At 46.3% G+C, this 23,208-nt stretch overlaps 15 non-coding genes across 15 annotated transcripts; all 15 read right to left on the reverse strand.

The window, feature by feature from the left end:
- Positions 1-433: 433 nt before the first annotated feature.
- On the reverse strand, positions 434-624 carry LOC142266524 (U2 spliceosomal RNA). The gene has a single exon (XR_012732594.1). It is a non-coding gene; the product is annotated as a U2 spliceosomal RNA (small nuclear RNA).
- Positions 625-2,011: 1,387 nt separating this feature from the next.
- LOC142266536 (U2 spliceosomal RNA) lies at positions 2,012-2,202 on the reverse strand. Its single transcript, XR_012732605.1, has one exon. It is a non-coding gene; the product is annotated as a U2 spliceosomal RNA (small nuclear RNA).
- A 1,387-nt stretch (positions 2,203-3,589) lies between these two features.
- Positions 3,590-3,780, reverse strand: LOC142266548 (U2 spliceosomal RNA). Its single transcript, XR_012732616.1, has one exon. It is a non-coding gene; the product is annotated as a U2 spliceosomal RNA (small nuclear RNA).
- Positions 3,781-5,167: 1,387 nt separating this feature from the next.
- Positions 5,168-5,358, reverse strand: LOC142266560 (U2 spliceosomal RNA). The gene has a single exon (XR_012732627.1). It is a non-coding gene; the product is annotated as a U2 spliceosomal RNA (small nuclear RNA).
- A 1,387-nt stretch (positions 5,359-6,745) lies between these two features.
- Positions 6,746-6,936, reverse strand: LOC142266473 (U2 spliceosomal RNA). Its single transcript, XR_012732551.1, has one exon. It is a non-coding gene; the product is annotated as a U2 spliceosomal RNA (small nuclear RNA).
- A 1,387-nt stretch (positions 6,937-8,323) lies between these two features.
- Positions 8,324-8,514, reverse strand: LOC142266485 (U2 spliceosomal RNA). The gene has a single exon (XR_012732562.1). It is a non-coding gene; the product is annotated as a U2 spliceosomal RNA (small nuclear RNA).
- A 1,387-nt stretch (positions 8,515-9,901) lies between these two features.
- Positions 9,902-10,092, reverse strand: LOC142266497 (U2 spliceosomal RNA). The gene has a single exon (XR_012732573.1). It is a non-coding gene; the product is annotated as a U2 spliceosomal RNA (small nuclear RNA).
- Positions 10,093-11,479: 1,387 nt separating this feature from the next.
- Positions 11,480-11,670, reverse strand: LOC142266509 (U2 spliceosomal RNA). Its single transcript, XR_012732584.1, has one exon. It is a non-coding gene; the product is annotated as a U2 spliceosomal RNA (small nuclear RNA).
- Positions 11,671-13,057: 1,387 nt separating this feature from the next.
- On the reverse strand, positions 13,058-13,248 carry LOC142266517 (U2 spliceosomal RNA). Its single transcript, XR_012732588.1, has one exon. It is a non-coding gene; the product is annotated as a U2 spliceosomal RNA (small nuclear RNA).
- A 1,387-nt stretch (positions 13,249-14,635) lies between these two features.
- LOC142266518 (U2 spliceosomal RNA) lies at positions 14,636-14,826 on the reverse strand. Its single transcript, XR_012732589.1, has one exon. It is a non-coding gene; the product is annotated as a U2 spliceosomal RNA (small nuclear RNA).
- A 1,387-nt stretch (positions 14,827-16,213) lies between these two features.
- On the reverse strand, positions 16,214-16,404 carry LOC142266519 (U2 spliceosomal RNA). The gene has a single exon (XR_012732590.1). It is a non-coding gene; the product is annotated as a U2 spliceosomal RNA (small nuclear RNA).
- A 1,387-nt stretch (positions 16,405-17,791) lies between these two features.
- Positions 17,792-17,982, reverse strand: LOC142266520 (U2 spliceosomal RNA). The gene has a single exon (XR_012732591.1). It is a non-coding gene; the product is annotated as a U2 spliceosomal RNA (small nuclear RNA).
- Positions 17,983-19,369: 1,387 nt separating this feature from the next.
- Positions 19,370-19,560, reverse strand: LOC142266521 (U2 spliceosomal RNA). The gene has a single exon (XR_012732592.1). It is a non-coding gene; the product is annotated as a U2 spliceosomal RNA (small nuclear RNA).
- A 1,387-nt stretch (positions 19,561-20,947) lies between these two features.
- On the reverse strand, positions 20,948-21,138 carry LOC142266522 (U2 spliceosomal RNA). The gene has a single exon (XR_012732593.1). It is a non-coding gene; the product is annotated as a U2 spliceosomal RNA (small nuclear RNA).
- A 1,387-nt stretch (positions 21,139-22,525) lies between these two features.
- On the reverse strand, positions 22,526-22,716 carry LOC142266525 (U2 spliceosomal RNA). Its single transcript, XR_012732595.1, has one exon. It is a non-coding gene; the product is annotated as a U2 spliceosomal RNA (small nuclear RNA).
- Between the last annotated feature and the right edge of the window lie 492 nt (positions 22,717-23,208).

Consider the following 23,208-nt stretch of genomic DNA (forward strand, 5'->3'; position numbering starts at 1 on the left):
ATCATTACTCAAAGAAAACCCCAAAAACCAATGCATGATAGGAATAAACAGGTAACTTTCTTTGGAGTGGAAGCGGAGAGATCGCACCAGATGCCAATTCTAGATCTTATCACACCTGTGGTCACTGCAGCAGCAGGTGAATCCACTTTGTCCAAAAGGGATCTATTCCATTCAATTGCAAATGATCTAGATAAGACAGAGAACTGCAGCACGGGGACATAGCCGAGTTGGTCAGGTTGAGTGGTGATGAGTTTGCTATTTGGATGAATAAAGAAAGTCAAAAGTGTGAAAGATAAAAAACAAAAGGAGGAAGTGTGAAAAGTGAATGGGCCAAATTGAGGTGCATATGAAGACGTATGCTTTCTTCCAATTCATTAAATCGGGCTAATATGAATCAGGTGAATTGAGTTCTGCTTTTGGAAACTGGGTTAAGAAGGGGTGCACCGTTCCTGGAGGTACTGCAATACCAGGTCAATGCGTGGAGTGGACAGAGCAAGCTCTTTTTCCATCTCCCTGTTCTAAAAATCCATTTAATATATGGTCCCCAGATAGGGGACGTATCAGATATTAAACTGATAAGAACAGATACTACACTTGATCTTAGCCAAAAGGCCGAGAAGCGATAACCAGAATTGGTTTGGGCCTCGAGTGGCACCCTGGCCTATGCCGGACACATCTTAGGGAGAGAGAGCGAGAGGGAGACAAACCCACGCCTACACAAGACATTTTGTCACCCAAGCCAACCCTTGAAAAGGCTGCTTTGCAGAGCAAAAACAAGAAGAATGGTGCGTTTTGCAGCCGCCGCCCACTGCAATGAATCTGAATAACTCCTCCTTTAGGGCGCAAGCAACTCCCCTCCCCCTTGCAGTCTTTCCAATTCACGATACAAAAAGACGGACAGGACAGGTTGCCTGACTTTCCGTCACTGCCACCCTTTGCCATCCTTACCCGTAGAAAGCCCTTTCATCATCCCCAAACCCTAATCTTTTCCCTTTCCTTCCCAGCCCCCAAACCCTGCCCTCTGTACCTTTCTCACCACCCGCTTCCCTTCTCCTGTCATCCCCCTACCACCCGGGAAAAAAAGAGATTGCCCCCTCCTTCCACTAGCCCACCCTCCCACCCAAAGAACAACTTCTTCTGCGCAGCTTGTTTTCTAGGCAGCAGCGCTATTGTGATGTCATCGGGGGGCATTGTGACAAGCCGCCAGTGTTCCGTCTCTTCATGTTGTGCACAGTTCAAACGGAAAATACATCAACAGGCAGACTACAGAAAAGCTTACTATCAAAGGTTAGAGGGGGGCTTTCTCAGAGGGCTTTTTACAGTTTTTCTATTCCCAATTAGCCGTTTAAGTGTACTTATTGAAAGTAGTAATTCTTTCATAGGCCGCCCTTTCTTAGTATTTGACGTTCCTTATATTGCGGTATGAGGCTTCGCAGTAGGTTGCAAACATTCATCACCCATGACTGTCCCCAATTGAGCTCAGAAGCTCAATGTCTATCATGACCTCTCTTTTAGAATGTCCAAGAGCAAGCAAACTATTCCTCCAGGAGAGGGCGCCAACAGACTACTAAAGAGATCATCATTACTCAAAGAAAACCCCAAAAACCAATGCATGATAGGAATAAACAGGTAACTTTCTTTGGAGTGGAAGCGGAGAGATCGCACCAGATGCCAATTCTAGATCTTATCACACCTGTGGTCACTGCAGCAGCAGGTGAATCCACTTTGTCCAAAAGGGATCTATTCCATTCAATTGCAAATGATCTAGATAAGACAGAGAACTGCAGCACGGGGACATAGCCGAGTTGGTCAGGTTGAGTGGTGATGAGTTTGCTATTTGGATGAATAAAGAAAGTCAAAAGTGTGAAAGATAAAAAACAAAAGGAGGAAGTGTGAAAAGTGAATGGGCCAAATTGAGGTGCATATGAAGACGTATGCTTTCTTCCAATTCATTAAATCGGGCTAATATGAATCAGGTGAATTGAGTTCTGCTTTTGGAAACTGGGTTAAGAAGGGGTGCACCGTTCCTGGAGGTACTGCAATACCAGGTCAATGCGTGGAGTGGACAGAGCAAGCTCTTTTTCCATCTCCCTGTTCTAAAAATCCATTTAATATATGGTCCCCAGATAGGGGACGTATCAGATATTAAACTGATAAGAACAGATACTACACTTGATCTTAGCCAAAAGGCCGAGAAGCGATAACCAGAATTGGTTTGGGCCTCGAGTGGCACCCTGGCCTATGCCGGACACATCTTAGGGAGAGAGAGCGAGAGGGAGACAAACCCACGCCTACACAAGACATTTTGTCACCCAAGCCAACCCTTGAAAAGGCTGCTTTGCAGAGCAAAAACAAGAAGAATGGTGCGTTTTGCAGCCGCCGCCCACTGCAATGAATCTGAATAACTCCTCCTTTAGGGCGCAAGCAACTCCCCTCCCCCTTGCAGTCTTTCCAATTCACGATACAAAAAGACGGACAGGACAGGTTGCCTGACTTTCCGTCACTGCCACCCTTTGCCATCCTTACCCGTAGAAAGCCCTTTCATCATCCCCAAACCCTAATCTTTTCCCTTTCCTTCCCAGCCCCCAAACCCTGCCCTCTGTACCTTTCTCACCACCCGCTTCCCTTCTCCTGTCATCCCCCTACCACCTGGGAAAAAAAGAGATTGCCCCCTCCTTCCACTAGCCCACCCTCCCACCCAAAGAACAACTTCTTCTGCGCAGCTTGTTTTCTAGGCAGCAGCGCTATTGTGATGTCATCGGGGGGCATTGTGACAAGCCGCCAGTGTTCCGTCTCTTCATGTTGTGCACAGTTCAAACGGAAAATACATCAACAGGCAGACTACAGAAAAGCTTACTATCAAAGGTTAGAGGGGGGCTTTCTCAGAGGGCTTTTTACAGTTTTTCTATTCCCAATTAGCCGTTTAAGTGTACTTATTGAAAGTAGTAATTCTTTCATAGGCCGCCCTTTCTTAGTATTTGACGTTCCTTATATTGCGGTATGAGGCTTCGCAGTAGGTTGCAAACATTCATCACCCATGACTGTCCCCAATTGAGCTCAGAAGCTCAATGTCTATCATGACCTCTCTTTTAGAATGTCCAAGAGCAAGCAAACTATTCCTCCAGGAGAGGGCGCCAACAGACTACTAAAGAGATCATCATTACTCAAAGAAAACCCCAAAAACCAATGCATGATAGGAATAAACAGGTAACTTTCTTTGGAGTGGAAGCGGAGAGATCGCACCAGATGCCAATTCTAGATCTTATCACACCTGTGGTCACTGCAGCAGCAGGTGAATCCACTTTGTCCAAAAGGGATCTATTCCATTCAATTGCAAATGATCTAGATAAGACAGAGAACTGCAGCACGGGGACATAGCCGAGTTGGTCAGGTTGAGTGGTGATGAGTTTGCTATTTGGATGAATAAAGAAAGTCAAAAGTGTGAAAGATAAAAAACAAAAGGAGGAAGTGTGAAAAGTGAATGGGCCAAATTGAGGTGCATATGAAGACGTATGCTTTCTTCCAATTCATTAAATCGGGCTAATATGAATCAGGTGAATTGAGTTCTGCTTTTGGAAACTGGGTTAAGAAGGGGTGCACCGTTCCTGGAGGTACTGCAATACCAGGTCAATGCGTGGAGTGGACAGAGCAAGCTCTTTTTCCATCTCCCTGTTCTAAAAATCCATTTAATATATGGTCCCCAGATAGGGGACGTATCAGATATTAAACTGATAAGAACAGATACTACACTTGATCTTAGCCAAAAGGCCGAGAAGCGATAACCAGAATTGGTTTGGGCCTCGAGTGGCACCCTGGCCTATGCCGGACACATCTTAGGGAGAGAGAGCGAGAGGGAGACAAACCCACGCCTACACAAGACATTTTGTCACCCAAGCCAACCCTTGAAAAGGCTGCTTTGCAGAGCAAAAACAAGAAGAATGGTGCGTTTTGCAGCCGCCGCCCACTGCAATGAATCTGAATAACTCCTCCTTTAGGGCGCAAGCAACTCCCCTCCCCCTTGCAGTCTTTCCAATTCACGATACAAAAAGACGGACAGGACAGGTTGCCTGACTTTCCGTCACTGCCACCCTTTGCCATCCTTACCCGTAGAAAGCCCTTTCATCATCCCCAAACCCTAATCTTTTCCCTTTCCTTCCCAGCCCCCAAACCCTGCCCTCTGTACCTTTCTCACCACCCGCTTCCCTTCTCCTGTCATCCCCCTACCACCCGGGAAAAAAAGAGATTGCCCCCTCCTTCCACTAGCCCACCCTCCCACCCAAAGAACAACTTCTTCTGCGCAGCTTGTTTTCTAGGCAGCAGCGCTATTGTGATGTCATCGGGGGGCATTGTGACAAGCCGCCAGTGTTCCGTCTCTTCATGTTGTGCACAGTTCAAACGGAAAATACATCAACAGGCAGACTACAGAAAAGCTTACTATCAAAGGTTAGAGGGGGGCTTTCTCAGAGGGCTTTTTACAGTTTTTCTATTCCCAATTAGCCGTTTAAGTGTACTTATTGAAAGTAGTAATTCTTTCATAGGCCGCCCTTTCTTAGTATTTGACGTTCCTTATATTGCGGTATGAGGCTTCGCAGTAGGTTGCAAACATTCATCACCCATGACTGTCCCCAATTGAGCTCAGAAGCTCAATGTCTATCATGACCTCTCTTTTAGAATGTCCAAGAGCAAGCAAACTATTCCTCCAGGAGAGGGCGCCAACAGACTACTAAAGAGATCATCATTACTCAAAGAAAACCCCAAAAACCAATGCATGATAGGAATAAACAGGTAACTTTCTTTGGAGTGGAAGCGGAGAGATCGCACCAGATGCCAATTCTAGATCTTATCACACCTGTGGTCACTGCAGCAGCAGGTGAATCCACTTTGTCCAAAAGGGATCTATTCCATTCAATTGCAAATGATCTAGATAAGACAGAGAACTGCAGCACGGGGACATAGCCGAGTTGGTCAGGTTGAGTGGTGATGAGTTTGCTATTTGGATGAATAAAGAAAGTCAAAAGTGTGAAAGATAAAAAACAAAAGGAGGAAGTGTGAAAAGTGAATGGGCCAAATTGAGGTGCATATGAAGACGTATGCTTTCTTCCAATTCATTAAATCGGGCTAATATGAATCAGGTGAATTGAGTTCTGCTTTTGGAAACTGGGTTAAGAAGGGGTGCACCGTTCCTGGAGGTACTGCAATACCAGGTCAATGCGTGGAGTGGACAGAGCAAGCTCTTTTTCCATCTCCCTGTTCTAAAAATCCATTTAATATATGGTCCCCAGATAGGGGACGTATCAGATATTAAACTGATAAGAACAGATACTACACTTGATCTTAGCCAAAAGGCCGAGAAGCGATAACCAGAATTGGTTTGGGCCTCGAGTGGCACCCTGGCCTATGCCGGACACATCTTAGGGAGAGAGAGCGAGAGGGAGACAAACCCACGCCTACACAAGACATTTTGTCACCCAAGCCAACCCTTGAAAAGGCTGCTTTGCAGAGCAAAAACAAGAAGAATGGTGCGTTTTGCAGCCGCCGCCCACTGCAATGAATCTGAATAACTCCTCCTTTAGGGCGCAAGCAACTCCCCTCCCCCTTGCAGTCTTTCCAATTCACGATACAAAAAGACGGACAGGACAGGTTGCCTGACTTTCCGTCACTGCCACCCTTTGCCATCCTTACCCGTAGAAAGCCCTTTCATCATCCCCAAACCCTAATCTTTTCCCTTTCCTTCCCAGCCCCCAAACCCTGCCCTCTGTACCTTTCTCACCACCCGCTTCCCTTCTCCTGTCATCCCCCTACCACCCGGGAAAAAAAGAGATTGCCCCCTCCTTCCACTAGCCCACCCTCCCACCCAAAGAACAACTTCTTCTGCGCAGCTTGTTTTCTAGGCAGCAGCGCTATTGTGATGTCATCGGGGGGCATTGTGACAAGCCGCCAGTGTTCCGTCTCTTCATGTTGTGCACAGTTCAAACGGAAAATACATCAACAGGCAGACTACAGAAAAGCTTACTATCAAAGGTTAGAGGGGGGCTTTCTCAGAGGGCTTTTTACAGTTTTTCTATTCCCAATTAGCCGTTTAAGTGTACTTATTGAAAGTAGTAATTCTTTCATAGGCCGCCCTTTCTTAGTATTTGACGTTCCTTATATTGCGGTATGAGGCTTCGCAGTAGGTTGCAAACATTCATCACCCATGACTGTCCCCAATTGAGCTCAGAAGCTCAATGTCTATCATGACCTCTCTTTTAGAATGTCCAAGAGCAAGCAAACTATTCCTCCAGGAGAGGGCGCCAACAGACTACTAAAGAGATCATCATTACTCAAAGAAAACCCCAAAAACCAATGCATGATAGGAATAAACAGGTAACTTTCTTTGGAGTGGAAGCGGAGAGATCGCACCAGATGCCAATTCTAGATCTTATCACACCTGTGGTCACTGCAGCAGCAGGTGAATCCACTTTGTCCAAAAGGGATCTATTCCATTCAATTGCAAATGATCTAGATAAGACAGAGAACTGCAGCACGGGGACATAGCCGAGTTGGTCAGGTTGAGTGGTGATGAGTTTGCTATTTGGATGAATAAAGAAAGTCAAAAGTGTGAAAGATAAAAAACAAAAGGAGGAAGTGTGAAAAGTGAATGGGCCAAATTGAGGTGCATATGAAGACGTATGCTTTCTTCCAATTCATTAAATCGGGCTAATATGAATCAGGTGAATTGAGTTCTGCTTTTGGAAACTGGGTTAAGAAGGGGTGCACCGTTCCTGGAGGTACTGCAATACCAGGTCAATGCGTGGAGTGGACAGAGCAAGCTCTTTTTCCATCTCCCTGTTCTAAAAATCCATTTAATATATGGTCCCCAGATAGGGGACGTATCAGATATTAAACTGATAAGAACAGATACTACACTTGATCTTAGCCAAAAGGCCGAGAAGCGATAACCAGAATTGGTTTGGGCCTCGAGTGGCACCCTGGCCTATGCCGGACACATCTTAGGGAGAGAGAGCGAGAGGGAGACAAACCCACGCCTACACAAGACATTTTGTCACCCAAGCCAACCCTTGAAAAGGCTGCTTTGCAGAGCAAAAACAAGAAGAATGGTGCGTTTTGCAGCCGCCGCCCACTGCAATGAATCTGAATAACTCCTCCTTTAGGGCGCAAGCAACTCCCCTCCCCCTTGCAGTCTTTCCAATTCACGATACAAAAAGACGGACAGGACAGGTTGCCTGACTTTCCGTCACTGCCACCCTTTGCCATCCTTACCCGTAGAAAGCCCTTTCATCATCCCCAAACCCTAATCTTTTCCCTTTCCTTCCCAGCCCCCAAACCCTGCCCTCTGTACCTTTCTCACCACCCGCTTCCCTTCTCCTGTCATCCCCCTACCACCCGGGAAAAAAAGAGATTGCCCCCTCCTTCCACTAGCCCACCCTCCCACCCAAAGAACAACTTCTTCTGCGCAGCTTGTTTTCTAGGCAGCAGCGCTATTGTGATGTCATCGGGGGGCATTGTGACAAGCCGCCAGTGTTCCGTCTCTTCATGTTGTGCACAGTTCAAACGGAAAATACATCAACAGGCAGACTACAGAAAAGCTTACTATCAAAGGTTAGAGGGGGGCTTTCTCAGAGGGCTTTTTACAGTTTTTCTATTCCCAATTAGCCGTTTAAGTGTACTTATTGAAAGTAGTAATTCTTTCATAGGCCGCCCTTTCTTAGTATTTGACGTTCCTTATATTGCGGTATGAGGCTTCGCAGTAGGTTGCAAACATTCATCACCCATGACTGTCCCCAATTGAGCTCAGAAGCTCAATGTCTATCATGACCTCTCTTTTAGAATGTCCAAGAGCAAGCAAACTATTCCTCCAGGAGAGGGCGCCAACAGACTACTAAAGAGATCATCATTACTCAAAGAAAACCCCAAAAACCAATGCATGATAGGAATAAACAGGTAACTTTCTTTGGAGTGGAAGCGGAGAGATCGCACCAGATGCCAATTCTAGATCTTATCACACCTGTGGTCACTGCAGCAGCAGGTGAATCCACTTTGTCCAAAAGGGATCTATTCCATTCAATTGCAAATGATCTAGATAAGACAGAGAACTGCAGCACGGGGACATAGCCGAGTTGGTCAGGTTGAGTGGTGATGAGTTTGCTATTTGGATGAATAAAGAAAGTCAAAAGTGTGAAAGATAAAAAACAAAAGGAGGAAGTGTGAAAAGTGAATGGGCCAAATTGAGGTGCATATGAAGACGTATGCTTTCTTCCAATTCATTAAATCGGGCTAATATGAATCAGGTGAATTGAGTTCTGCTTTTGGAAACTGGGTTAAGAAGGGGTGCACCGTTCCTGGAGGTACTGCAATACCAGGTCAATGCGTGGAGTGGACAGAGCAAGCTCTTTTTCCATCTCCCTGTTCTAAAAATCCATTTAATATATGGTCCCCAGATAGGGGACGTATCAGATATTAAACTGATAAGAACAGATACTACACTTGATCTTAGCCAAAAGGCCGAGAAGCGATAACCAGAATTGGTTTGGGCCTCGAGTGGCACCCTGGCCTATGCCGGACACATCTTAGGGAGAGAGAGCGAGAGGGAGACAAACCCACGCCTACACAAGACATTTTGTCACCCAAGCCAACCCTTGAAAAGGCTGCTTTGCAGAGCAAAAACAAGAAGAATGGTGCGTTTTGCAGCCGCCGCCCACTGCAATGAATCTGAATAACTCCTCCTTTAGGGCGCAAGCAACTCCCCTCCCCCTTGCAGTCTTTCCAATTCACGATACAAAAAGACGGACAGGACAGGTTGCCTGACTTTCCGTCACTGCCACCCTTTGCCATCCTTACCCGTAGAAAGCCCTTTCATCATCCCCAAACCCTAATCTTTTCCCTTTCCTTCCCAGCCCCCAAACCCTGCCCTCTGTACCTTTCTCACCACCCGCTTCCCTTCTCCTGTCATCCCCCTACCACCCGGGAAAAAAAGAGATTGCCCCCTCCTTCCACTAGCCCACCCTCCCACCCAAAGAACAACTTCTTCTGCGCAGCTTGTTTTCTAGGCAGCAGCGCTATTGTGATGTCATCGGGGGGCATTGTGACAAGCCGCCAGTGTTCCGTCTCTTCATGTTGTGCACAGTTCAAACGGAAAATACATCAACAGGCAGACTACAGAAAAGCTTACTATCAAAGGTTAGAGGGGGGCTTTCTCAGAGGGCTTTTTACAGTTTTTCTATTCCCAATTAGCCGTTTAAGTGTACTTATTGAAAGTAGTAATTCTTTCATAGGCCGCCCTTTCTTAGTATTTGACGTTCCTTATATTGCGGTATGAGGCTTCGCAGTAGGTTGCAAACATTCATCACCCATGACTGTCCCCAATTGAGCTCAGAAGCTCAATGTCTATCATGACCTCTCTTTTAGAATGTCCAAGAGCAAGCAAACTATTCCTCCAGGAGAGGGCGCCAACAGACTACTAAAGAGATCATCATTACTCAAAGAAAACCCCAAAAACCAATGCATGATAGGAATAAACAGGTAACTTTCTTTGGAGTGGAAGCGGAGAGATCGCACCAGATGCCAATTCTAGATCTTATCACACCTGTGGTCACTGCAGCAGCAGGTGAATCCACTTTGTCCAAAAGGGATCTATTCCATTCAATTGCAAATGATCTAGATAAGACAGAGAACTGCAGCACGGGGACATAGCCGAGTTGGTCAGGTTGAGTGGTGATGAGTTTGCTATTTGGATGAATAAAGAAAGTCAAAAGTGTGAAAGATAAAAAACAAAAGGAGGAAGTGTGAAAAGTGAATGGGCCAAATTGAGGTGCATATGAAGACGTATGCTTTCTTCCAATTCATTAAATCGGGCTAATATGAATCAGGTGAATTGAGTTCTGCTTTTGGAAACTGGGTTAAGAAGGGGTGCACCGTTCCTGGAGGTACTGCAATACCAGGTCAATGCGTGGAGTGGACAGAGCAAGCTCTTTTTCCATCTCCCTGTTCTAAAAATCCATTTAATATATGGTCCCCAGATAGGGGACGTATCAGATATTAAACTGATAAGAACAGATACTACACTTGATCTTAGCCAAAAGGCCGAGAAGCGATAACCAGAATTGGTTTGGGCCTCGAGTGGCACCCTGGCCTATGCCGGACACATCTTAGGGAGAGAGAGCGAGAGGGAGACAAACCCACGCCTACACAAGACATTTTGTCACCCAAGCCAACCCTTGAAAAGGCTGCTTTGCAGAGCAAAAACAAGAAGAATGGTGCGTTTTGCAGCCGCCGCCCACTGCAATGAATCTGAATAACTCCTCCTTTAGGGCGCAAGCAACTCCCCTCCCCCTTGCAGTCTTTCCAATTCACGATACAAAAAGACGGACAGGACAGGTTGCCTGACTTTCCGTCACTGCCACCCTTTGCCATCCTTACCCGTAGAAAGCCCTTTCATCATCCCCAAACCCTAATCTTTTCCCTTTCCTTCCCAGCCCCCAAACCCTGCCCTCTGTACCTTTCTCACCACCCGCTTCCCTTCTCCTGTCATCCCCCTACCACCCGGGAAAAAAAGAGATTGCCCCCTCCTTCCACTAGCCCACCCTCCCACCCAAAGAACAACTTCTTCTGCGCAGCTTGTTTTCTAGGCAGCAGCGCTATTGTGATGTCATCGGGGGGCATTGTGACAAGCCGCCAGTGTTCCGTCTCTTCATGTTGTGCACAGTTCAAACGGAAAATACATCAACAGGCAGACTACAGAAAAGCTTACTATCAAAGGTTAGAGGGGGGCTTTCTCAGAGGGCTTTTTACAGTTTTTCTATTCCCAATTAGCCGTTTAAGTGTACTTATTGAAAGTAGTAATTCTTTCATAGGCCGCCCTTTCTTAGTATTTGACGTTCCTTATATTGCGGTATGAGGCTTCGCAGTAGGTTGCAAACATTCATCACCCATGACTGTCCCCAATTGAGCTCAGAAGCTCAATGTCTATCATGACCTCTCTTTTAGAATGTCCAAGAGCAAGCAAACTATTCCTCCAGGAGAGGGCGCCAACAGACTACTAAAGAGATCATCATTACTCAAAGAAAACCCCAAAAACCAATGCATGATAGGAATAAACAGGTAACTTTCTTTGGAGTGGAAGCGGAGAGATCGCACCAGATGCCAATTCTAGATCTTATCACACCTGTGGTCACTGCAGCAGCAGGTGAATCCACTTTGTCCAAAAGGGATCTATTCCATTCAATTGCAAATGATCTAGATAAGACAGAGAACTGCAGCACGGGGACATAGCCGAGTTGGTCAGGTTGAGTGGTGATGAGTTTGCTATTTGGATGAATAAAGAAAGTCAAAAGTGTGAAAGATAAAAAACAAAAGGAGGAAGTGTGAAAAGTGAATGGGCCAAATTGAGGTGCATATGAAGACGTATGCTTTCTTCCAATTCATTAAATCGGGCTAATATGAATCAGGTGAATTGAGTTCTGCTTTTGGAAACTGGGTTAAGAAGGGGTGCACCGTTCCTGGAGGTACTGCAATACCAGGTCAATGCGTGGAGTGGACAGAGCAAGCTCTTTTTCCATCTCCCTGTTCTAAAAATCCATTTAATATATGGTCCCCAGATAGGGGACGTATCAGATATTAAACTGATAAGAACAGATACTACACTTGATCTTAGCCAAAAGGCCGAGAAGCGATAACCAGAATTGGTTTGGGCCTCGAGTGGCACCCTGGCCTATGCCGGACACATCTTAGGGAGAGAGAGCGAGAGGGAGACAAACCCACGCCTACACAAGACATTTTGTCACCCAAGCCAACCCTTGAAAAGGCTGCTTTGCAGAGCAAAAACAAGAAGAATGGTGCGTTTTGCAGCCGCCGCCCACTGCAATGAATCTGAATAACTCCTCCTTTAGGGCGCAAGCAACTCCCCTCCCCCTTGCAGTCTTTCCAATTCACGATACAAAAAGACGGACAGGACAGGTTGCCTGACTTTCCGTCACTGCCACCCTTTGCCATCCTTACCCGTAGAAAGCCCTTTCATCATCCCCAAACCCTAATCTTTTCCCTTTCCTTCCCAGCCCCCAAACCCTGCCCTCTGTACCTTTCTCACCACCCGCTTCCCTTCTCCTGTCATCCCCCTACCACCCGGGAAAAAAAGAGATTGCCCCCTCCTTCCACTAGCCCACCCTCCCACCCAAAGAACAACTTCTTCTGCGCAGCTTGTTTTCTAGGCAGCAGCGCTATTGTGATGTCATCGGGGGGCATTGTGACAAGCCGCCAGTGTTCCGTCTCTTCATGTTGTGCACAGTTCAAACGGAAAATACATCAACAGGCAGACTACAGAAAAGCTTACTATCAAAGGTTAGAGGGGGGCTTTCTCAGAGGGCTTTTTACAGTTTTTCTATTCCCAATTAGCCGTTTAAGTGTACTTATTGAAAGTAGTAATTCTTTCATAGGCCGCCCTTTCTTAGTATTTGACGTTCCTTATATTGCGGTATGAGGCTTCGCAGTAGGTTGCAAACATTCATCACCCATGACTGTCCCCAATTGAGCTCAGAAGCTCAATGTCTATCATGACCTCTCTTTTAGAATGTCCAAGAGCAAGCAAACTATTCCTCCAGGAGAGGGCGCCAACAGACTACTAAAGAGATCATCATTACTCAAAGAAAACCCCAAAAACCAATGCATGATAGGAATAAACAGGTAACTTTCTTTGGAGTGGAAGCGGAGAGATCGCACCAGATGCCAATTCTAGATCTTATCACACCTGTGGTCACTGCAGCAGCAGGTGAATCCACTTTGTCCAAAAGGGATCTATTCCATTCAATTGCAAATGATCTAGATAAGACAGAGAACTGCAGCACGGGGACATAGCCGAGTTGGTCAGGTTGAGTGGTGATGAGTTTGCTATTTGGATGAATAAAGAAAGTCAAAAGTGTGAAAGATAAAAAACAAAAGGAGGAAGTGTGAAAAGTGAATGGGCCAAATTGAGGTGCATATGAAGACGTATGCTTTCTTCCAATTCATTAAATCGGGCTAATATGAATCAGGTGAATTGAGTTCTGCTTTTGGAAACTGGGTTAAGAAGGGGTGCACCGTTCCTGGAGGTACTGCAATACCAGGTCAATGCGTGGAGTGGACAGAGCAAGCTCTTTTTCCATCTCCCTGTTCTAAAAATCCATTTAATATATGGTCCCCAGATAGGGGACGTATCAGATATTAAACTGATAAGAACAGATACTACACTTGATCTTAGCCAAAAGGCCGAGAAGCGATAACCAGAATTGGTTTGGGCCTTGAGTGGCACCCTGGCCTATGCCGGACACATCTTAGGGAGAGAGAGCGAGAGGGAGACAAACCCACGCCTACACAAGACATTTTGTCACCCAAGCCAACCCTTGAAAAGGCTGCTTTGCAGAGCAAAAACAAGAAGAATGGTGCGTTTTGCAGCCGCCGCCCACTGCAATGAATCTGAATAACTCCTCCTTTAGGGCGCAAGCAACTCCCCTCCCCCTTGCAGTCTTTCCAATTCACGATACAAAAAGACGGACAGGACAGGTTGCCTGACTTTCCGTCACTGCCACCCTTTGCCATCCTTACCCGTAGAAAGCCCTTTCATCATCCCCAAACCCTAATCTTTTCCCTTTCCTTCCCAGCCCCCAAACCCTGCCCTCTGTACCTTTCTCACCACCCGCTTCCCTTCTCCTGTCATCCCCCTACCACCCGGGAAAAAAAGAGATTGCCCCCTCCTTCCACTAGCCCACCCTCCCACCCAAAGAACAACTTCTTCTGCGCAGCTTGTTTTCTAGGCAGCAGCGCTATTGTGATGTCATCGGGGGGCATTGTGACAAGCCGCCAGTGTTCCGTCTCTTCATGTTGTGCACAGTTCAAACGGAAAATACATCAACAGGCAGACTACAGAAAAGCTTACTATCAAAGGTTAGAGGGGGGCTTTCTCAGAGGGCTTTTTACAGTTTTTCTATTCCCAATTAGCCGTTTAAGTGTACTTATTGAAAGTAGTAATTCTTTCATAGGCCGCCCTTTCTTAGTATTTGACGTTCCTTATATTGCGGTATGAGGCTTCGCAGTAGGTTGCAAACATTCATCACCCATGACTGTCCCCAATTGAGCTCAGAAGCTCAATGTCTATCATGACCTCTCTTTTAGAATGTCCAAGAGCAAGCAAACTATTCCTCCAGGAGAGGGCGCCAACAGACTACTAAAGAGATCATCATTACTCAAAGAAAACCCCAAAAACCAATGCATGATAGGAATAAACAGGTAACTTTCTTTGGAGTGGAAGCGGAGAGATCGCACCAGATGCCAATTCTAGATCTTATCACACCTGTGGTCACTGCAGCAGCAGGTGAATCCACTTTGTCCAAAAGGGATCTATTCCATTCAATTGCAAATGATCTAGATAAGACAGAGAACTGCAGCACGGGGACATAGCCGAGTTGGTCAGGTTGAGTGGTGATGAGTTTGCTATTTGGATGAATAAAGAAAGTCAAAAGTGTGAAAGATAAAAAACAAAAGGAGGAAGTGTGAAAAGTGAATGGGCCAAATTGAGGTGCATATGAAGACGTATGCTTTCTTCCAATTCATTAAATCGGGCTAATATGAATCAGGTGAATTGAGTTCTGCTTTTGGAAACTGGGTTAAGAAGGGGTGCACCGTTCCTGGAGGTACTGCAATACCAGGTCAATGCGTGGAGTGGACAGAGCAAGCTCTTTTTCCATCTCCCTGTTCTAAAAATCCATTTAATATATGGTCCCCAGATAGGGGACGTATCAGATATTAAACTGATAAGAACAGATACTACACTTGATCTTAGCCAAAAGGCCGAGAAGCGATAACCAGAATTGGTTTGGGCCTTGAGTGGCACCCTGGCCTATGCCGGACACATCTTAGGGAGAGAGAGCGAGAGGGAGACAAACCCACGCCTACACAAGACATTTTGTCACCCAAGCCAACCCTTGAAAAGGCTGCTTTGCAGAGCAAAAACAAGAAGAATGGTGCGTTTTGCAGCCGCCGCCCACTGCAATGAATCTGAATAACTCCTCCTTTAGGGCGCAAGCAACTCCCCTCCCCCTTGCAGTCTTTCCAATTCACGATACAAAAAGACGGACAGGACAGGTTGCCTGACTTTCCGTCACTGCCACCCTTTGCCATCCTTACCCGTAGAAAGCCCTTTCATCATCCCCAAACCCTAATCTTTTCCCTTTCCTTCCCAGCCCCCAAACCCTGCCCTCTGTACCTTTCTCACCACCCGCTTCCCTTCTCCTGTCATCCCCCTACCACCCGGGAAAAAAAGAGATTGCCCCCTCCTTCCACTAGCCCACCCTCCCACCCAAAGAACAACTTCTTCTGCGCAGCTTGTTTTCTAGGCAGCAGCGCTATTGTGATGTCATCGGGGGGCATTGTGACAAGCCGCCAGTGTTCCGTCTCTTCATGTTGTGCACAGTTCAAACGGAAAATACATCAACAGGCAGACTACAGAAAAGCTTACTATCAAAGGTTAGAGGGGGGCTTTCTCAGAGGGCTTTTTACAGTTTTTCTATTCCCAATTAGCCGTTTAAGTGTACTTATTGAAAGTAGTAATTCTTTCATAGGCCGCCCTTTCTTAGTATTTGACGTTCCTTATATTGCGGTATGAGGCTTCGCAGTAGGTTGCAAACATTCATCACCCATGACTGTCCCCAATTGAGCTCAGAAGCTCAATGTCTATCATGACCTCTCTTTTAGAATGTCCAAGAGCAAGCAAACTATTCCTCCAGGAGAGGGCGCCAACAGACTACTAAAGAGATCATCATTACTCAAAGAAAACCCCAAAAACCAATGCATGATAGGAATAAACAGGTAACTTTCTTTGGAGTGGAAGCGGAGAGATCGCACCAGATGCCAATTCTAGATCTTATCACACCTGTGGTCACTGCAGCAGCAGGTGAATCCACTTTGTCCAAAAGGGATCTATTCCATTCAATTGCAAATGATCTAGATAAGACAGAGAACTGCAGCACGGGGACATAGCCGAGTTGGTCAGGTTGAGTGGTGATGAGTTTGCTATTTGGATGAATAAAGAAAGTCAAAAGTGTGAAAGATAAAAAACAAAAGGAGGAAGTGTGAAAAGTGAATGGGCCAAATTGAGGTGCATATGAAGACGTATGCTTTCTTCCAATTCATTAAATCGGGCTAATATGAATCAGGTGAATTGAGTTCTGCTTTTGGAAACTGGGTTAAGAAGGGGTGCACCGTTCCTGGAGGTACTGCAATACCAGGTCAATGCGTGGAGTGGACAGAGCAAGCTCTTTTTCCATCTCCCTGTTCTAAAAATCCATTTAATATATGGTCCCCAGATAGGGGACGTATCAGATATTAAACTGATAAGAACAGATACTACACTTGATCTTAGCCAAAAGGCCGAGAAGCGATAACCAGAATTGGTTTGGGCCTCGAGTGGCACCCTGGCCTATGCCGGACACATCTTAGGGAGAGAGAGCGAGAGGGAGACAAACCCACGCCTACACAAGACATTTTGTCACCCAAGCCAACCCTTGAAAAGGCTGCTTTGCAGAGCAAAAACAAGAAGAATGGTGCGTTTTGCAGCCGCCGCCCACTGCAATGAATCTGAATAACTCCTCCTTTAGGGCGCAAGCAACTCCCCTCCCCCTTGCAGTCTTTCCAATTCACGATACAAAAAGACGGACAGGACAGGTTGCCTGACTTTCCGTCACTGCCACCCTTTGCCATCCTTACCCGTAGAAAGCCCTTTCATCATCCCCAAACCCTAATCTTTTCCCTTTCCTTCCCAGCCCCCAAACCCTGCCCTCTGTACCTTTCTCACCACCCGCTTCCCTTCTCCTGTCATCCCCCTACCACCCGGGAAAAAAAGAGATTGCCCCCTCCTTCCACTAGCCCACCCTCCCACCCAAAGAACAACTTCTTCTGCGCAGCTTGTTTTCTAGGCAGCAGCGCTATTGTGATGTCATCGGGGGGCATTGTGACAAGCCGCCAGTGTTCCGTCTCTTCATGTTGTGCACAGTTCAAACGGAAAATACATCAACAGGCAGACTACAGAAAAGCTTACTATCAAAGGTTAGAGGGGGGCTTTCTCAGAGGGCTTTTTACAGTTTTTCTATTCCCAATTAGCCGTTTAAGTGTACTTATTGAAAGTAGTAATTCTTTCATAGGCCGCCCTTTCTTAGTATTTGACGTTCCTTATATTGCGGTATGAGGCTTCGCAGTAGGTTGCAAACATTCATCACCCATGACTGTCCCCAATTGAGCTCAGAAGCTCAATGTCTATCATGACCTCTCTTTTAGAATGTCCAAGAGCAAGCAAACTATTCCTCCAGGAGAGGGCGCCAACAGACTACTAAAGAGATCATCATTACTCAAAGAAAACCCCAAAAACCAATGCATGATAGGAATAAACAGGTAACTTTCTTTGGAGTGGAAGCGGAGAGATCGCACCAGATGCCAATTCTAGATCTTATCACACCTGTGGTCACTGCAGCAGCAGGTGAATCCACTTTGTCCAAAAGGGATCTATTCCATTCAATTGCAAATGATCTAGATAAGACAGAGAACTGCAGCACGGGGACATAGCCGAGTTGGTCAGGTTGAGTGGTGATGAGTTTGCTATTTGGATGAATAAAGAAAGTCAAAAGTGTGAAAGATAAAAAACAAAAGGAGGAAGTGTGAAAAGTGAATGGGCCAAATTGAGGTGCATATGAAGACGTATGCTTTCTTCCAATTCATTAAATCGGGCTAATATGAATCAGGTGAATTGAGTTCTGCTTTTGGAAACTGGGTTAAGAAGGGGTGCACCGTTCCTGGAGGTACTGCAATACCAGGTCAATGCGTGGAGTGGACAGAGCAAGCTCTTTTTCCATCTCCCTGTTCTAAAAATCCATTTAATATATGGTCCCCAGATAGGGGACGTATCAGATATTAAACTGATAAGAACAGATACTACACTTGATCTTAGCCAAAAGGCCGAGAAGCGATAACCAGAATTGGTTTGGGCCTCGAGTGGCACCCTGGCCTATGCCGGACACATCTTAGGGAGAGAGAGCGAGAGGGAGACAAACCCACGCCTACACAAGACATTTTGTCACCCAAGCCAACCCTTGAAAAGGCTGCTTTGCAGAGCAAAAACAAGAAGAATGGTGCGTTTTGCAGCCGCCGCCCACTGCAATGAATCTGAATAACTCCTCCTTTAGGGCGCAAGCAACTCCCCTCCCCCTTGCAGTCTTTCCAATTCACGATACAAAAAGACGGACAGGACAGGTTGCCTGACTTTCCGTCACTGCCACCCTTTGCCATCCTTACCCGTAGAAAGCCCTTTCATCATCCCCAAACCCTAATCTTTTCCCTTTCCTTCCCAGCCCCCAAACCCTGCCCTCTGTACCTTTCTCACCACCCGCTTCCCTTCTCCTGTCATCCCCCTACCACCCGGGAAAAAAAGAGATTGCCCCCTCCTTCCACTAGCCCACCCTCCCACCCAAAGAACAACTTCTTCTGCGCAGCTTGTTTTCTAGGCAGCAGCGCTATTGTGATGTCATCGGGGGGCATTGTGACAAGCCGCCAGTGTTCCGTCTCTTCATGTTGTGCACAGTTCAAACGGAAAATACATCAACAGGCAGACTACAGAAAAGCTTACTATCAAAGGTTAGAGGGGGGCTTTCTCAGAGGGCTTTTTACAGTTTTTCTATTCCCAATTAGCCGTTTAAGTGTACTTATTGAAAGTAGTAATTCTTTCATAGGCCGCCCTTTCTTAGTATTTGACGTTCCTTATATTGCGGTATGAGGCTTCGCAGTAGGTTGCAAACATTCATCACCCATGACTGTCCCCAATTGAGCTCAGAAGCTCAATGTCTATCATGACCTCTCTTTTAGAATGTCCAAGAGCAAGCAAACTATTCCTCCAGGAGAGGGCGCCAACAGACTACTAAAGAGATCATCATTACTCAAAGAAAACCCCAAAAACCAATGCATGATAGGAATAAACAGGTAACTTTCTTTGGAGTGGAAGCGGAGAGATCGCACCAGATGCCAATTCTAGATCTTATCACACCTGTGGTCACTGCAGCAGCAGGTGAATCCACTTTGTCCAAAAGGGATCTATTCCATTCAATTGCAAATGATCTAGATAAGACAGAGAACTGCAGCACGGGGACATAGCCGAGTTGGTCAGGTTGAGTGGTGATGAGTTTGCTATTTGGATGAATAAAGAAAGTCAAAAGTGTGAAAGATAAAAAACAAAAGGAGGAAGTGTGAAAAGTGAATGGGCCAAATTGAGGTGCATATGAAGACGTATGCTTTCTTCCAATTCATTAAATCGGGCTAATATGAATCAGGTGAATTGAGTTCTGCTTTTGGAAACTGGGTTAAGAAGGGGTGCACCGTTCCTGGAGGTACTGCAATACCAGGTCAATGCGTGGAGTGGACAGAGCAAGCTCTTTTTCCATCTCCCTGTTCTAAAAATCCATTTAATATATGGTCCCCAGATAGGGGACGTATCAGATATTAAACTGATAAGAACAGATACTACACTTGATCTTAGCCAAAAGGCCGAGAAGCGATAACCAGAATTGGTTTGGGCCTCGAGTGGCACCCTGGCCTATGCCGGACACATCTTAGGGAGAGAGAGCGAGAGGGAGACAAACCCACGCCTACACAAGACATTTTGTCACCCAAGCCAACCCTTGAAAAGGCTGCTTTGCAGAGCAAAAACAAGAAGAATGGTGCGTTTTGCAGCCGCCGCCCACTGCAATGAATCTGAATAACTCCTCCTTTAGGGCGCAAGCAACTCCCCTCCCCCTTGCAGTCTTTCCAATTCACGATACAAAAAGACGGACAGGACAGGTTGCCTGACTTTCCGTCACTGCCACCCTTTGCCATCCTTACCCGTAGAAAGCCCTTTCATCATCCCCAAACCCTAATCTTTTCCCTTTCCTTCCCAGCCCCCAAACCCTGCCCTCTGTACCTTTCTCACCACCCGCTTCCCTTCTCCTGTCATCCCCCTACCACCCGGGAAAAAAAGAGATTGCCCCCTCCTTCCACTAGCCCACCCTCCCACCCAAAGAACAACTTCTTCTGCGCAGCTTGTTTTCTAGGCAGCAGCGCTATTGTGATGTCATCGGGGGGCATTGTGACAAGCCGCCAGTGTTCCGTCTCTTCATGTTGTGCACAGTTCAAACGGAAAATACATCAACAGGCAGACTACAGAAAAGCTTACTATCAAAGGTTAGAGGGGGGCTTTCTCAGAGGGCTTTTTACAGTTTTTCTATTCCCAATTAGCCGTTTAAGTGTACTTATTGAAAGTAGTAATTCTTTCATAGGCCGCCCTTTCTTAGTATTTGACGTTCCTTATATTGCGGTATGAGGCTTCGCAGTAGGTTGCAAACATTCATCACCCATGACTGTCCCCAATTGAGCTCAGAAGCTCAATGTCTATCATGACCTCTCTTTTAGAATGTCCAAGAGCAAGCAAACTATTCCTCCAGGAGAGGGCGCCAACAGACTACTAAAGAGATCATCATTACTCAAAGAAAACCCCAAAAACCAATGCATGATAGGAATAAACAGGTAACTTTCTTTGGAGTGGAAGCGGAGAGATCGCACCAGATGCCAATTCTAGATCTTATCACACCTGTGGTCACTGCAGCAGCAGGTGAATCCACTTTGTCCAAAAGGGATCTATTCCATTCAATTGCAAATGATCTAGATAAGACAGAGAACTGCAGCACGGGGACATAGCCGAGTTGGTCAGGTTGAGTGGTGATGAGTTTGCTATTTGGATGAATAAAGAAAGTCAAAAGTGTGAAAGATAAAAAACAAAAGGAGGAAGTGTGAAAAGTGAATGGGCCAAATTGAGGTGCATATGAAGACGTATGCTTTCTTCCAATTCATTAAATCGGGCTAATATGAATCAGGTGAATTGAGTTCTGCTTTTGGAAACTGGGTTAAGAAGGGGTGCACCGTTCCTGGAGGTACTGCAATACCAGGTCAATGCGTGGAGTGGACAGAGCAAGCTCTTTTTCCATCTCCCTGTTCTAAAAATCCATTTAATATATGGTCCCCAGATAGGGGACGTATCAGATATTAAACTGATAAGAACAGATACTACACTTGATCTTAGCCAAAAGGCCGAGAAGCGATAACCAGAATTGGCTTGGGCCTCGAGTGGCACCCTGGCCTATGCCGGACACATCTTAGGGAGAGAGAGCGAGAGGGAGACAAACCCACGCCTACACAAGACATTTTGTCACCCAAGCCAACCCTTGAAAAGGCTGCTTTGCAGAGCAAAAACAAGAAGAATGGTGCGTTTTGCAGCCGCCGCCCACTGCAATGAATCTGAATAACTCCTCCTTTAGGGCGCAAGCAACTCCCCTCCCCCTTGCAGTCTTTCCAATTCACGATACAAAAAGACGGACAGGACAGGTTGCCTGACTTTCCGTCACTGCCACCCTTTGCCATCCTTACCCGTAGAAAGCCCTTTCATCATCCCCAAACCCTAATCTTTTCCCTTTCCTTCCCAGCCCCCAAACCCTGCCCTCTGTACCTTTCTCACCACCCGCTTCCCTTCTCCTGTCATCCCCCTACCACCCGGGAAAAAAAGAGATTGCCCCCTCCTTCCACTAGCCCACCCTCCCACCCAAAGAACAACTTCTTCTGCGCAGCTTGTTTTCTAGGCAGCAGCGCTATTGTGATGTCATCGGGGGGCATTGTGACAAGCCGCCAGTGTTCCGTCTCTTCATGTTGTGCACAGTTCAAACGGAAAATACATCAACAGGCAGACTACAGAAAAGCTTACTATCAAAGGTTAGAGGGGGGCTTTCTCAGAGGGCTTTTTACAGTTTTTCTATTCCCAATTAGCCGTTTAAGTGTACTTATTGAAAGTAGTAATTCTTTCATAGGCCGCCCTTTCTTAGTATTTGACGTTCCTTATATTGCGGTATGAGGCTTCGCAGTAGGTTGCAAACATTCATCACCCATGACTGTCCCCAATTGAGCTCAGAAGCTCAATGTCTATCATGACCTCTCTTTTAGAATGTCCAAGAGCAAGCAAACTATTCCTCCAGGAGAGGGCGCCAACAGACTACTAAAGAGATCATCATTACTCAAAGAAAACCCCAAAAACCAATGCATGATAGGAATAAACAGGTAACTTTCTTTGGAGTGGAAGCGGAGAGATCGCACCAGATGCCAATTCTAGATCTTATCACACCTGTGGTCACTGCAGCAGCAGGTGAATCCACTTTGTCCAAAAGGGATCTATTCCATTCAATTGCAAATGATCTAGATAAGACAGAGAACTGCAGCACGGGGACATAGCCGAGTTGGTCAGGTTGAGTGGTGATGAGTTTGCTATTTGGATGAATAAAGAAAGTCAAAAGTGTGAAAGATAAAAAACAAAAGGAGGAAGTGTGAAAAGTGAATGGGCCAAATTGAGGTGCATATGAAGACGTATGCTTTCTTCCAATTCATTAAATCGGGCTAATATGAATCAGGTGAATTGAGTTCTGCTTTTGGAAACTGGGTTAAGAAGGGGTGCACCGTTCCTGGAGGTACTGCAATACCAGGTCAATGCGTGGAGTGGACAGAGCAAGCTCTTTTTCCATCTCCCTGTTCTAAAAATCCATTTAATATATGGTCCCCAGATAGGGGACGTATCAGATATTAAACTGATAAGAACAGATACTACACTTGATCTTAGCCAAAAGGCCGAGAAGCGATAACCAGAATTGGTTTGGGCCTCGAGTGGCACCCTGGCCTATGCCGGACACATCTTAGGGAGAGAGAGCGAGAGGGAGACAAACCCACGCCTACACAAGACATTTTGTCACCCAAGCCAACCCTTGAAAAGGCTGCTTTGCAGAGCAAAAACAAGAAGAATGGTGCGTTTTGCAGCCGCCGCCCACTGCAATGAATCTGAATAACTCCTCCTTTAGGGCGCAAGCAACTCCCCTCCCCCTTGCAGTCTTTCCAATTCACGATACAAAAAGACGGACAGGACAGGTTGCCTGACTTTCCGTCACTGCCACCCTTTGCCATCCTTACCCGTAGAAAGCCCTTTCATCATCCCCAAACCCTAATCTTTTCCCTTTCCTTCCCAGCCCCCAAACCCTGCCCTCTGTACCTTTCTCACCACCCGCTTCCCTTCTCCTGTCATCCCCCTACCACCCGGGAAAAAAAGAGATTGCCCCCTCCTTCCACTAGCCCACCCTC

Source organism: Anomaloglossus baeobatrachus, unplaced genomic scaffold (genome assembly GCF_048569485.1).
Source record: "Anomaloglossus baeobatrachus isolate aAnoBae1 unplaced genomic scaffold, aAnoBae1.hap1 Scaffold_2862, whole genome shotgun sequence".
Classification (NCBI taxonomy): domain Eukaryota; kingdom Metazoa; phylum Chordata; class Amphibia; order Anura; family Aromobatidae; genus Anomaloglossus; species Anomaloglossus baeobatrachus.